We start from the raw sequence: 14,479 nt of genomic DNA, 5'->3' as shown, positions 1-14,479 counted from the left end.
TTGCCTAGGATAGGGGACATCAGGACAGGAGAGTGAGACAAATACTCATTTACTTTCTCGAATGCAATCTGACTTTTATCATCCCACGCTCCAGCGTTGTTCTTTCGGAGAAGACAGAAGATTGGGTTACACTTGTCGGTTAACTGAGATATGAACCGTGTTATGTAGTTCAATATTCCCAGAAAACCTCTGACCTCTTTTTGTGTTCGTGATGGAGGTAGACTTTGAATAGCCTTAACATTATTGGGATTGACCTCGATGCCTTTTTTGCTGACCACGAAGCCTAATAGTTTCCCATATGTTACCCGAATGTGCACTTGCTAGGGTTCAATCTCTGTTGGAACTTGCTCAATCTCTGGAAGAGCTTTCTCAAGTTCTCGACATGTTTATTCTTGGTTTGTGCCTTGACAATCATGTCATTGATATAAACCTCAATTTCTTTGTGAATCATGTGGTGGAATAGTGTCACCATAGCTCTCTGATATGTTACCCCAATGTTCTTCATTCCGAAGGGCATCACCTTGTAGCACAAAATTCCCTACATTGTGATGAACATGGTCTTCTCTATGTCTTCAGGATGCATCTTGATCTGGTTATATCCCGAAAATCCATCCATGAATGAAAAGAAGGCATTCCCGAATATATTATCTACCAACGTGTCAATGTGAGGTATAGGAAAGTTATCTTTAGGGCTCGCCTTGTTAAGATCCCGGTAATCGATGCACATATGAACATTCCCGTCTTTCTTCGAAACTGACACTATGTTGGCCACCCACTCTGGATACTTGGCCACTTGAAGGAAACCGGCATCGAATTGTTTCTTGACTTCTTCTTTAATTTTAAGGAGCATCTCAGGTCGCATCATTCTCAGTTTCTGTTGCACGGGTTTGCACTCTGGCTTAATTGGTAGTTTATGAACTACCATATATGTGTCTAGTCTCGGCATGTCTTGATACGACCAGGAGAACATATCTTTGTATTCTTGAAGTAAGACTATAAGGTTTTGTCTTGCTTTAGCTGAAAGAGTTGTGCCAATTATAACCTCCTTTCTATCCTCTTCAGTACCCAGATTCAAGACTTCGGTCGTCTACTCATGTGGCAGTATTTGTTTATCTTCTCTTTCTACCATTCTCAATAATTCGGTAGGCAAGTTACACTCTTCTTTAGTGTCGCATTCATCAAATTCCCCTAGGCAAATGGCTGATTCAAAGTCCACCTTCGGGTCAGGATCATCAGTGCCTACATCATCCTCGTCTAGGGACCTGAAGGAAGAGAAAAACGTGTATGTGTGAGAGGAAAATATCCCACACGGAATAGTCAAGAATCATATTCGAAAGAAAATGGAAATGAAGTGCTGAAATGAGAAAAATAGACAATGAATTCAAAAAGAAATGAAAGAAAATTTGTTTACCATGGACATAGAAAAAAAAACGCATCCTTTATTGAAATTAAACCAAATATTTATTCACCCTTACAAAAGATCACCTATTACCCCGGGTACAAGCAAATAGGGATAGTTTGAATATTACTCTGAAAGGTTCTTATAAACCACATGTAGGTTTTCATCGACCAACTACTAGGCACGAACCCAGGTGGCAGAGGGCATATCTCGGATCTATCTTCGTTATCAACATCTTCTGTGGTCACGACATTGATGCTCAGATCTTCCAGAGCCACTTCTAACTCGGATGTGATGGTTTCAAACACATAACCACCTGACTTGAATGCATTGTAAAGAGGCGAAAATGTTATAGGCTTCCATTGGAGTTCATTTCCAGTCAATCTGGCTAATCTTCTCTCCCGGTTCTTTTGGATCTCCTTCCTCTTTTCATGATAACCGGGTTGAAAACTGAGCCCAAACTGGTCTAATTTTGAAATAGGAATGATTGGACGAATCCTTCCTTACAGCTGCTTCCTAAACCCTATTTCGGTCTTGGCACCTCATCCCAAGGTTTGCTTAATATTTATCTTGGTGTATTGGGAGAGTCAGGGTTTAGGAATCCTTCTTCCTTCTGCCACGAATTTGGCATTCACGAATTCTAAGGAGCAGAATGAGCCCTCCACCGCTTCCTCATCTACTTTGATGTATGGGGCCTTCGTGGTCACACTTGCCATGATATCTTTCTCAGCATTGATAATTACTAAGGCCCCGTCAATAACAAACTTAACTTTTTGGTTCAGCGTGAAAGGTACTGCACATGCTTAATGAATCCATGGCCTTCCCAAAAGACAGCTATAGGACGACATTATATCCATCACAAGAAACTCAACATCATAGGTGGCTGTTCTGATGGTCAACGGTACCTCGATCTTACCGACTACCTCTCTTTTGGTCCCGTTAAATACTCGGACCACGTTCTGACAGGCTCTCATATGAGATGTATCTATTGGCAGCCTTTTCAATGTCACTAAAGGCATCACGTTCAGGGCCGAGCCGTTTTCAATCAATACACTCGGTAAAGCGTGCCCCTTGCAATACGTAGTGATATACAGTGCCTTTGTTCGGCCTCTTCCTCCGGATGTAATCTCATCATCTGAAAACGAGATGAGATTATAAGCTTGAATATTTTTCACCAGTCGATCCATCTTACTGACTGGTATGTCTTGTGGCACGAACGTTTGATTAAGGACTTTCAACAGTGCTTCTCGGTGTGCCTCCGAGTTTAAAAATAGTGCTAGCATTGAAGTACGTGTAGGTAAGTTGTGGAGCTGTTCTACAATGTTGTACTCGTTGTGCTTCAAGATCTTAAGGAACTCTTTAGCTTCTTCCTCCTTTATAAGTTCATTGACAACTAGCACATCTTCTTTGAATGGCTCAAGTGGTCTTTGCCCCACTTTGCTATCACATCATTTGGAAGTAATCACCTGGCATTCGTACTTCCATGATACTTGCCGATTGTCCTTGTATTGAAAAGGCCGAGGTGTTGTGATCACCACCTTGGCTGGTGTTGTTACTGTCATATTTGCCTTAGGGGTAATTATTAAAGGACTACCCCTACCGAGTCTTTTGTCTGATGATTCTCCGGTAGCGCAAACGTATGCTTCCGGGGAATCCTGATTTTTTTCGTAAAATTCCAGCTCTTTCCGGTCCATCATGAGCTGGACTATCGATCTGAATTCTGGGCACTCTTGCACATTATGCCTATTTTCATTATGGTAACAACAATGATTACCATCTTCAATCATTGTTGCACGTGAATGGGGTGTAAGAAGCCCCACCTTTACCATTTGTGTAACACCCCTAACCCGTACCCAATCCAGCTACGAGTCCGAGATGTCACATTGACTTTTCAAAACCTTTACTTGAACAAAATAGTAAATAATTTTAAAACTTTTACTAAATACAATTGGCTAATTTACAAAAATTAGTGTCATATGATTTTACAAACCAATTAGAGCATATCAAATTCCAAAACTTTATTTACATGCCAACTACCTCTATATACCAATTACATATATTTTCTGATATAAACTTTGTAAAGGAGATACTGACCTGTCTTGCTCCACATTGCTCTCTATATTCTTTTCGAACCTACGTGTGAAACAATCACACGCTAAGTCGATGACTTAGTGAGACAAATAAAACATATAATAAAAATAATAAAACATTCCATATAACAGAACACATGAACATTTAATACTAACTTATCATACAAAAATCATATAACAATTTCATACAAAGTCACACATCTTTTTATATAACAAATACACTCATGTACATATATCATCATCTACTTTCTTAGCATTATCATATATATTATTATCATTATTTCTATCATTATCATCAAATTATTTATCACATGATCTTGTATTTATCATTTTTTCATATCATATAAAACATATATCATTTCACCTAGAAACTCCATAACATCATACAATTCATATAACACATTTCGTATAATCAAAAACATATCCATCATATATATATATATTGTGTTTGTTATTGTTTCTTTATTAGCCCATGATACACTAGTGAGAACTAAAGATATTTGAGTGCATTGAGGTTGTGCACAAATGCTGTCACCACAGCTCGTATAAATGCACCGAAGTGCCGCGTAGAATTGCACCGTAGTGCCACGTAGAATTGCACCGTACTGCTGCGTAGAATTGCACCATAGTGCCATATAATAATGTCCATAAGAACCACATATCATTCCTTAAGAACCATATACATATGCCAAGGATCACATAGGTGTCTCAACAGACCCCATACATGGTCCAAAGAATACATGTATGTCCCGAAGGACTGCGTAGACCCTCGACTCTTGGCATGCCAACTATACCCCTAGCTCTCATGACATATAACATGGGCATTATCATTTATTTCATTTCAAATAATAATCAACTAATAAAAATTCTCACCTTAGCTCTTGGCTTCCATACGTGAAGAAGAAAGGAGAATAAGAAAACTCTGGAAACTCATTTCCCCTCATTCCCACGTTTTATATCCCTTAAAAGAGAAATAAAAATCTTCTCTTAGAAAAGACCATAATACCTTTATTACTTTCAAACTTTACTATTAAATCCAACCTCAAAATTCTCCAATTAAAATTCTAAACTTTTTAACTTATTTCGAAATTGAACACAATACTTTCAAAATTCACCTTTAAGTTACTAGCTCGATATTGAGGATGTTACAAATCTCCCCTCCTTTAAAGAAAATTCGTCCTCGAATTTTCACTATACATCTTGATAAGAACATATGTTCTAATGTTTTCATGTTGCTTCATTTACTTAATCTTTCCTGTCGCCATCAGAAAACTTACTTTTCATTCCTTTAGTTCTTCATCTACCTTCTTCCCTTATACATCCATATCATATCACTTATCAAGTATACACTAACTTCAGTTCTTATCACTTCAAATCATAAATCAATCAATTTACTCATCAATCTCTAATTGCCTTGCAATCATACTCCAACTTCATTCTGTCATCACTTTACTGTCTCTTAACTTTTTTAATCATATAAATCATTCTTTGTTTCTCTTACTACTTCTTCTTGACCAAGAAACATAACTTTAAATCTTCATCATAGATAATTAAAACATACATCTTGCAGAATCAAACAATCTTTCACATCCTCTGACAAACCTTTCTTACTTCTAATCAACTTATAATTTATACTTCAACATAACCTTTATATCATATATGATCCTTTAAACTCAATCATTTCATTTCCTTATTCAATTACTTTTCCCTAATTTAAAATCTTCTTATAGCATAGGTCATATCTTTTCTTCAGACTCTCATACTCTTATAGCTTCCTTTAGATACACAAATCCGTATCTTCTTAACTATACCACATTTACATTATCAGAATATACTACCATATCTAAATCCACATCAGACTTGATTGACTTAACCTTACATCTTTCCAAATCTTACAACTTTATCATTTTTACTATTACAACTCATCAATAGCAACTGTTCAATCTAGGGCACAAGCCCTAATCAATCAATCAATTATATACATCATTTCTATTCAAAATTATCTCAATAATAATTTACTTAACTTATAAATCCACCTTTATTCTCATACACCATGCAATTTCCATTATTCATACTTAACATTCTAACTTCTTTATCTTATAAACTGATTAATGATGTATCCATTCTTAAATTCTTCTTATTAATCCTTAGTTTTACTCAAACATACAAATCCTCACTTCCTTCACTATATCACTTTACTATGATCACAATATACAACTGTATCCAGATTCACTTCATATTTGGTTATCATATCCTGACAATATCTTAAAATCTTATAACTCCAATACATTTCATCACACAATCTTGTTAGTCAACGCTAACTCTTTCCATCTGAAATACAAACCTTTATCATATCCACAATATTACTTATACACAATACTACCCATTTGATTCAAATCCATAACTCTGATTTCATTCATCTTATAAACATATAACTAATGCACTTATTCTTGAACTCTTTTACAATTCTAACCACATCATTCGATCCTTTAACGTTCTTATGGTGACACTTGTTCACCATATTCTAACTTGTCCACTTAGTAACGAAACTACTCAATTTAACTTCTCCATTTGCAGAAATAAAAACCTTCTAATCATTATCTTCATATCATTTAACCCAAATGTCTGTAACAACAAAATCTTCCTCAAATCCACCCTTGAACTCGGGTGCTCTTAACTCTTTCAACTAATTCGATACATTCATTCTATGAGTTAAAGAAGTGAAAAATTGAAAACACATCAAAATATTATTCAACATCATGAAGACATTTTCTAATCTTGTACAGGCATTCCCTGAGGTTTTTCGCTCTTCTCCCTGCCTGGCCAGGGCATGTGAATGCTATTACCTTCAGTTCTATCGCCTTGTGCTTCACTTTTGAAGCTCTAAATATCACACATCTAATATAATATAACTATTGAGCTCTATTAACAAGACATCACACTCCTTACCGTTCAGACCATAAACTTTTTCACTTCGTGTTGGCATGTACATATTTAAAAAAAAATACTGTTGACTTCGATTTAAGCCTAGAATCGGCTAAACCGTAGCTCTGATACTATTAAATGTAACACCCCCAACCCGTACCCAATCCAGCTACGAGTCTGAGATGTCACATTGACTTTTCAAAACCTTTACTTGAACAAAATAGTAAATAATTTTAAAACTTTTACTAAATACAATTGACAAATTTACATAAATTAGTATCATATGATTTTACAAACCAATTAGAGCATATCAAATTCCAAAACTTTATTTACATGCCAACTACCTTTATATACCAATTACATATATTTTTTGATCTGAACTTTGTAAAGGAGATACTGACCTGTCTTGCTCCACATTGCTCTCTATATTCTTTTCAAACCTACGTGTGAAACAATCACACGCTAAGTCGATGACTTAGTGAGGCAAATAAAACATGTAATAGAAATCATAAAACATTCCATATAACAGAACACATGAACATTTAATACTAACTTATCATAAAAAAATCATATAACAATTTCATACAAAATCACACATCTTTTTAAATAACAAATACACTCATGTACATATATCATCATCTACTTTCTTAGCATTATCATATATATTATTATCATTATTTCTATCATTATCATCAAATTATTTATCACATGATCTTGTATTTATCATTTCTGCATATCATATAAAACATATATCATTTCACCTAGAAACACCCATAACATCATACAATTCATATAACACATTTCGTATAATCAAAAACATATCCATCATATATATATATATATATATATTGTATTTGTTATTGTTTCTTTATTAGCCCATGATATACTAGTGAGAACTAAAGATATTTGAGTGCATTGAAGTTGTGCACAAATGCTGTCACCATAGCTCGTATAAATGCACCGAAGTGCCGTGTAGAATTGCACCGTAGTGCCACGTAGAATTGCACCGTAGTGCTGCGTAGAATTGCACCATAGTGCCATATAATAATGTCTATAAGGACCACATATCATTCCTTAAGAACCATATACATATGCCAAGGATCACATAGGTGTCTCAACAGATCCCATACATGTTCCAAAGAATACATATATGTCCCGAAGGACCGCGTAGACCCTCGACTCTTGGCATGCCAACTATACCCCTAGCTCTCATGACACATAACATGGGCATTATCATTTATTTCATTTCATATTCACACATTCATATTACTTATCTCTTATCGCATGTCTGATCTCTTATAATCATGTAATCACATAGCTCATGTCATTTCTTGTGAAATCACACATATCATGTAATACATATAACTCCTATACTTTCTCATATATTCACATAGGTAATATCATAGGACTTATATCTTTTCATATGGTTTATGTTCTATTCTCTTATATTCACATACATGTAATACATATCAAACATGTTTACATAAATCATTTCTATATAATTCACATGTACTTATATTCTTTTTCATATACTCACATAGTCATATAATATAATATTTCATATGACCTCATATATCACATCACTTATATACATATCCAAATATTCATAGATACATATCACTTAAATTATTCCTATTTACATAATTTATGGTCATATAGTTCCTATCACAAGTCACTTATTTTATCTCTTCTTCTCATATGTTCATATTTATCATACAACACATAAGTTTTATTACATATTTATATCACATTCATATATCACTAATTCATAATATAATTTACATCGCATCATCTATCTTATTCTTTATTTCTTAGTATACACTTATATTACATAACCTATATTATACTGATAAACATATATATTACTTCTATGATTTCTTTTATATACAAATTAATCAATTTACTTAATTCAATTTCATATAACTCCTATAATTTTCTCATATCACTCCATATTCAAGTTTCCTAATTGATACATTATTCTCATTTCATTCTATAACTCAATCTTATTTAGTTTCTTTCGTTTCTCGTGGATTCACTTTTATCATATTCTTTTATTTTTATATATTTTATTTCATAATCCTATACTCCCTTTATCATATGATTTATGTAGGTTCTCTTATAACTCTTCATAAACATATATTTTCCATTCTATATATTACGTAGATCTTATCATATGACTTATTCTTTATACTTACATAAATTATAACACATACAAGAACATATCAACTCATATAATCAATCATACATACATTTCATGTCATTCGACTACTTATAATCAACACTTCATGCATAATAAAACAACTATCAGAAATAGACTTATCACAAGTCCAATTTCCTTATAATCCTATAAAATAAGATGCACTCACCTGGCCTCACTAAGATAATACCGATCTCTCATATTTCCCTTGATCGATCTTATTTTCCAAATGTTCCGGAACTGATTTATGCTCGGTATCTACACAAATATACAATTTAAGGCAATCTATCAAAATCTAACCTTATAACTTGATACTAATAGCTTAAACGACTTTAAGAAATCAATATTTCCATTTTCCTTTTGGGGGAGGGTATCGATACCCTCATGACATTCTGGAATTCTGCTCGTTTGATAGGGTATTGGTACCCCTTTGAATGGGTACCGATTCCCCCTAGCCCAGAAATCATTTTTGAGCTCGAAAATCCACTTGATTCAATTCAAACGCTTCATCTTTCATCCCCTTTTATATTCCTAACTTACATATACATACTTAAACTCATAATATTCATTTATCTCATCTTTAACCTCAAAATTTCATCTTTCTTATGGAAATCAATAAGCATACCAAAGTTTCCATGTTATCCAAACTTAATTATAACACTTCTAACTTCTTATTCTTATAGATGACAAGTCAAATTCATCCTCCAAATTCGTTTAAACCTTCTTATTCAAAATTTCACTTAAAACCCCATATTCTTTAATCTCTTCTAACATCTTCATCTTTGAGTTTTTACTTATCTTTAGACTTCCTTAAGCTTTCTTACTTTCCATAGAATCAAAACCAACTTAGAATTCAAATAATAATCAACTAAAAAAAATTCTCACCTTAGCTCTTGGCTTCCATGCGTGAAGAAGAAAGGAGAAGAAGAAAACTCTGGAAACTCATTTTCCCTCATTCCCGCGTTTTATATCCCTTAAAAGAGAAATAAAAATCTTCTCTTAGAAAAGACCATAATACCCTTATTACTTTCAAACTTTACTATTAAATCTAACCTCAAAATTCTCCAATTAAAATTCTGAACTTTTTAACTTATTTCGAAATTGAACACAATACTTTCAAAATTCACCTTTAAGTCACTAGCCCGATATTGAGGATGTTACAATTTGGCTCCATACCCAAGCCAAAGGAGCTTTAACTTTCGAAATACAAGTTTTGATTCTCTTGCCATTTTCAGCGGTGATTGCGTTGATTTCTGTCTCCTGATGATTGGGCAAGGGATTCTAGGCGACGTTCGGTGCTCCGGAGTTGAAATGGATCCAATTCTTGTTCCGCATTCATTGTACAAGCCTCTTGAATGCGAGACAATTTTCAATTGAATGCCCTTGCACACCGCCATGAAATTCACAGTGGGCATTCTCGTCAAACCATTTCAGATATGAGGGCTTTATCGGATCCATAGGGTAGGGTGACACCGCGTGAGTGTCGATGAGGTGCTGGTATAACTCTTTATACGTCAGAGGAACGAGATCGAATTGCTCCCTTTCCATTTCTTTCCTGGGTTCTCTCTGAGATTGGTTAGAAATACCAGATGATACAGCTGCAGTTGCTTTTGAACTTGAGACCGTAACACCTTTGTTGGTGTTGTAGGTATTGACATTGTTGATCTCTCGCTCTTTGTTCTTCATGGGAGGCTTTCTATTGGAATATGGCTAGTTCGACCATTTCGCCAGCCATAACCAGATCTGAGAAACTTCCCGATGTAATTGCCACCAGATGCCCGAAGTAAGGTGTCTTCAAGGTTTGTACAAACAGATTTATAGTTTCCTTTTCATCCAAGGGTGGATGAACTTGCACAGATAAATTCCTCCATCTTTGTGCGTACTGTCGGAAACTTTCGTTATGCTTTTTCTCTAGGCTTTGTAACATAACCCGGTCTGGTCTCATATAATTGATATACTTGTACTGCTCTAAGAAAGACTTGGCTAAGTCTTTCTACGTCTATATATGAGTTCGGCTGAGCTGGTTATACCACCGGATAGCTGAATCGGACAGGCTCTCCTGAAAATAGTGGATCATGAGTTGGTCATTTCCCACATATCCCGTCATCTTCCGACAAAACATAGTGATATGGGCTGAAGGGCAGCTGTTCCCGTCGAATTTCTCAAACTCAGGAATTTTAAACTTAGGTGGAAGCAGCAAATCTGGAACCAGACTCAGCTCCATTGCGTCCACTCTATAATAATCATGGTCCCCTTGAACCATCTTCATTTGATCTTCTAACATCCTGATATTCTCTTCCATCTTCTTTGCCTTATCATCCTCGTCAAAATCCGGGATAGGGAAGTCGTCTGGATGACTGTCAGGATTTACCGCAAAAGTCTGTAAATTTACAACCGATACAGCTTTCCTTTGGCGGTAGATGAGTCACCTTGCAGTCCGAGCAAGATCTCAGATGAGACAACCACATGCGGGGTTGGTGGTATGGTTATCCCCTCAGAAGCACCTATTCTGGGTGCACTTGCTTGTTGTTGTAAACCAGATAACTTAGCCATTATCTGGTCGACTAAGGACTCCGTGCTTTTCTTAATGGACTCCATGGTACTCTGACTGTTCTTAGCCATTTTGTCCTCCAATTCTTTCTGCAGTCTTGCCATATTCTCCTCAATCTTCTCAATTCTGGCCTCCATTTGTTTCTTTTTTGCACTAGTGTTGTGAGGGTGATGTGTGTCTTGAGCTCGCGGTGGTATACTTGGTGTTTGCTCTTTTTCTTTCTGAGACATGTTCTGTTAGTTAATATGAATGTATAAAAATAACATGAAATATAAAATGAAAAGTATGCAATGTATGATGTATGCAATTTGGAGGCATTGATCTAGAAAAAGTGTTCATTATTATAAATAATCTTTATTTAGACAAAAATATTTTATCTTTTAAGAGACATAAAAACAAATCAAAGGTACATTTGGACTAAATCCTCTAGACCCCGAACAACTTCTAGTAGGTTGACAAGTCTTCTACCTTCATCTATAACTAGTTGAATGCCTTGTCGAACCACTCCAGCTTTCTTTGCTAGGTCGTGAAGATGATGGGCTGCCTTCTCTACTTGATCCAGGAAATCTCGGATGGTTGCTTCTCTGGCCCTCACCCTCTGTTGTGCTTGCTCCCAACGGAAATGCCACTGTAAACCTCCGTCGAAGGGCACTATCTGAAGGTCGTTCGCTTGCTTCTTGAACCCATCTACAATAGCTTCTAACTCAACTATTGTCTTGCCATCTCTCTCATGTTGTTTCTCTAAGTTAGTCACTCGGATTCTCAAGCGTTGGTTCTGATGTTGACTGTCTGCCAAGCGCCTTTAAGCAGTCTTCAGTTGTTCCTTCCAAGTTATTTCATCAGGTCCCTCAAGCTTCATTTTCAGACTATGAGCTTCATCTTTCCAGTATTTAGAGGTTACTTTCAACTTGGAGTTATCATTGACTTTATCTTGATACCCCTTTCTCAAATCTTCGAGCTCAAAACGGACTCTTTTCTATTCTCTTTCCAGTTTGTCTGCTCTATCTTTCTGAGAGTCGGCATCTAGCTTCCATTGATAACGTTCAGCTTCAAGTTCCTTAATCCTCTGCTTCAGCTCATTATTCACAGCTTCAAACTCTACTTTGGCTATCTCAAGTTCAGAGGGGACAGGCCTGAGATGTTCCTCTATAGTCCGGGTGTCTTCACAGTTTGGCACCGGGATGTTATCATTCTTTCTCAATCTTCGCCACTCCATATAATCTGGAGTAAGCATGTCTCTAGCAGCCACAATATCCATCCGGAACACTTTCTTCCATGAGTCAGCTACCTCTTTGATCATCTTCTTATAATTATCCCCATGATACACAAACTTTGATCTAGCTAGCCTGCATGTTACCGGGACAAACTAACGTGCCCCATACTGTCTAAGTGCTAGCAATGGAGCATACCCAACTGCACCCCAAAGTCAAAGTAAGGTCATAGTATCAGAATCCCCACACCGGAAAAGAACGTCACCGAGGAACAACCAAGGGGCTCTCCAGGTAATATCTCGATCCTGAATATGTGTAAAGACTTTCATCCACTTTTCTTTTGAAGCACCTTCATGCCATTTCCTAGTGATGAATTCTCTCAAAGGTGAATAGGTAGTGCTGAATCGGCGATAGGCCACCCCATTAGTTTTCCAAAAGTGACTGTAAATCCAGACTTGAAGGAACTGAGTACACCCAACGAACCTTCCTCCGCCAGTTCTTCTGTAATGGTTGAGAGATCGAAAGGTTTCGACTAAGATGGCTGGTGCTGGGTTGACTCGCTTCGAGAGTTGTTCAAACAGCTCTACCACAACAGCATCAATGTAACCCAAAGTCTTCGAGAATATAATCAGTCCATACAGACCCAATGTAAACAGGTATATTGCCTTCCACTCATCAGGGTGGTTCTTCATCAGTTGCTTGATATGAAGCCAAGCAATTCCTTCCCCACTGCCTTTACATCAGGCTTGATCAGTTACCCATTTTTCATCAACCCCAACAACCTTGGCTAGTGCATTCTTGAAAGGCTGGCTTTTGATGTGTTTACGGTATGCCCTCTCTAGTCTGATACTTTCACACTGCAACAGTGTAGTATACTCTTCAATAGTGGGCACCATGTCCTCCTGGTTAAAAGTGAAGCAACTGTATCCCGGGTTCCAGAATTGAACCAAGGCTTTGATTAAGGGCTCATCAGTCTTAACATGAAGTAAAAGTGCAATGTCACCGTACCGTTGGCTGAACTTCTGTTTCTGATCATTCTTCCAACTGTCCCAGATTTCTCAAAGCTCTTGCACGTCGTTTTGTTTTAGGCTGATAGAGGTGTAACTGACTAGCTCTGACACATAGTTTCCTTGAAGACTGTCTCCTTTTTCCTTCTGAGTCTTCTCGGACCATAGCCGTACCTCGGGATTTTTAATCTCTTGTATTACAACACCTTTGTCCAGTAGTTCATATTATTTTGTGTGTAACAAATGCTTTTTTAGGGATCAATGGCTTCTTGTTATGGTGAAAATGCTAAAAACAAACACAAGTAAAAAGTTAGTACAATAAATAAATAAATAAATATAAAATAACGAAAGGGGAAAAATAAAAAAAAACATGGTTAGGGTAAAAATATCATAGGTTTTGGAATGTGGTTTCGGGGTAGGCTCTAATTCTCCATAGTCTCCCGATTTTGGTTCTAAAAAACAGTACCTGAGTTCTCCTTGTCGGCGCCCCCTTAGTCCTAAACCCATCACAGGCTTGAGTGGACTAAGTTAAACTCGAGAGGACACGTTCTCTTATGTCTATACGGAGAATAAATTCACACGAAGACATAAGGTATATAAATCCCGAATGCTACTTGTTAGGCCTATGCGGTGAATAAATTTACACGAAGACGTCGCTTTCACCCCCACTTAAAAATGGGTTCGGAGCTCGGGTTTAGAGCCTTAAGTGAAAAATGAGCTTTGATGGTTGAAATCATTAGAAAATGATTAGTACAACTATTTACTCGAAAATATAATCAAAAGTAAAAATGATCGAAATGTTACCTTAAAATTTAAACTTACGCTTTTCATTAAAAAGACAACTGGAAATTACCTTAGCCTGACTCACTTACCTGTGTCCTCAATAGAGTCGCCAAGCTATCGAAACCGTCTTTCGGTTGGGCCCGGAATTGGGCTTCGACTTAGATTAAATGGATTAGGAGTCGTCACCGATCATTTATTTTATTAAAAATGGGTTGATCAGATACCTTATTTCTTACCTGATATGTATTGTACCAGTGATATGTCGGATTCGGGAGTCGGTTACAGTCAAGGAAGGGTTAGCACCCTTGAATTGCCC

Source organism: Hibiscus syriacus, unplaced genomic scaffold (genome assembly GCF_006381635.1).
Source record: "Hibiscus syriacus cultivar Baekdansim isolate YM2019G1 unplaced genomic scaffold, ASM638163v2 tig00111769_pilon, whole genome shotgun sequence".
In the NCBI taxonomy this organism is placed as follows: Eukaryota; Viridiplantae; Streptophyta; class Magnoliopsida; order Malvales; family Malvaceae; genus Hibiscus; species Hibiscus syriacus.
This window is presented reverse-complemented; position numbering follows the sequence as displayed.